At 44.7% G+C, this 2,046-nt stretch overlaps 1 non-coding gene across 1 annotated transcript; it reads left to right on the plus strand.

The window, feature by feature from the left end:
- The first annotated feature begins 280 nt into the window (after window positions 1-280).
- On the plus strand, window positions 281-412 carry LOC115065129. Its single transcript, XR_003844931.1, has one exon. It is a non-coding gene; the product is annotated as a small nucleolar RNA SNORA17 (small nucleolar RNA).
- Window positions 413-2,046: the final 1,634 nt, after the last annotated feature.

The following is a 2,046-nucleotide window of genomic DNA, read 5'->3' on the forward strand; positions in this document are numbered from 1 at the left end:
ATAGGGGACTTTGGGAATAGCATTTAAAATGTAAATGAAATAAATACCTAATAAAAATTGGAAAAAAAGAAGTCATTGGAGTCATTTTAATACCATGTCAATTTAGGAACATGAAAATGTTGAATTCCCTAATGGAGTCTATACCCTACCTAGCCAATTTTTTTTTTTTTAATCCTATAATTGAATGAGAATGAGAACATGTCATACAAAATATATGGAGACCCAAAAGAGAAAAAATTAAGAGACTAAATAACTACATAACTACAAACAAAATAACCTGCCCACCCCTAAAGGCATTGCAAGTGTGGCTACTGTGTCACATGTGCATCAGTTGGTGGCAGAGGGGAGAGAGGTCATGTGTACACTCAGTGTTCACACCAATGAACATCTGAATGATGAGTGCCCTAACAAGCTCTAAGAGGAACAAAAGAAAGAGTACTTCTACCAGTTGGATGCCAGGGTGCCCTACTGGGCTTCCAGGACAAAAAACAAACCAGATATTCGAAGAACCCCTTTTTGAACTGGCTAAGAGTGAACCCACAGCAGAGAACACCTGTAAGGCATCTTTCTGGAGGGCCAACCCAAGAAGACTACTAAATCAGTGTCATGGCAGTCCAGTCAGGGAGCAAGCCTTGTATGACCACCTGTCTGGCACACGCAGGCCTGGAGGTTTTGAGAGGACCCCTGCCCAGAAAAAATTGCACGAGCCAGGAATAGCACTCCTAAGACTATTCCTGAGGTGACCCCTGATACTCAGAGAACCTGGGCACGACTAGAAGAACAAGTAAGTGGTGGAGACATAAAAGACAATGAGAGGGCTGGAGAGATGGCTCAGTGGCTAAGAGCACTGACTGCTCTTCTGAAGGTCCTGAGTTCAAACCCCAGCAACTACATGGTGGCTCACAACCATCTGTAATGAGATCTGACTCCCTCTTCTGGAGAGTCTGAAGACAGCTACAGTATACTTACATATAATAAATAAATAAATCTTTAAATTTTTAAAAAAAGAGAATGAGAAACAGAAAGATGTGGGCATAATGAAGAGAGACTCGGGGGTAATGAGGGACAGACTGATGTGCGTATCCTGTAATGCCACCTGAGACAATGGTAGAGACCTGGCCTCTGTTGCTATTGCCTCCAGGGAATAAATATGGGTCAATGGTGGCAGTCCCATGGTTAGAGTAGATGTCCCTTGTCTGGGCTGCCATTTGGAGACATGTTGATGTCTAAAGGTTGTACAGAATTGTCCCTACCTCTCACTTAGTCATCTTGGGCATAAGCTGACCCCGAACCACAATAGCAGTAGAGATGACCTCAAACCTAGCCAACTGTATTTGGTAAAGCAATCTCTGTACACTGCAGGAATTGTGCATAAACCATATATAGGCATGGGAGAGCTAGCCCAGTCACTTGTCTTCTGTGTAGTGATATAGAGGAAAAAGAGTTGTCCCCTCTAGCTTCTTGTCACCTACAGCAGGCAAGAAAAAAGCATAAGTGTGGTCCCTGTCCCTTTCCTACTATAGCACTCAGGACAGTGGGCCCTGCACCTCCCCTGGGCAACAAGATAGAGCTGCCCCTAAATGTGAGAGTTGTTGCTGAGCAGTACATGAAGATATGAGCACAGTAGAACCAGCGCTGTTTCTTGTCTTCTGTGAGGATGAGAGAAAGACACATCCTTTTTTCTCCCTCATCCCTCACTGTCTATGGCAGGTGGGAGAACTGCATCAGGGTCATGAGAGTGGGAGAACTGGCCATATCCTTCACCAGCTGCAACACTTGGGAAAGGGGCCTGGTACCATAACAGGCCCTGGTTTCAGGGGTTGCTTGTAAGTCAGCCACATGGGCACGAGAGGAAGAAGACTACCAAGCTAAGATTCCTCTCAGAGCAAGAACCAGGGTATTGAATTGGCTCACCCCAATATCCACTCCACTGAAGAACATCTGGAGTGCCAGTCCTACAGATCTGAAGCTATAGGATGTCCATGACATAGGGCGATAACAGGATGTCTGAGAAAAGTTCTAGTGAGGTACCAGTATTGATAATTT

Source organism: Mus pahari, chromosome 12, assembly GCF_900095145.1.
Source record: "Mus pahari chromosome 12, PAHARI_EIJ_v1.1, whole genome shotgun sequence".
NCBI lineage: Eukaryota > Metazoa > Chordata > Mammalia > Rodentia > Muridae > Mus > Mus pahari.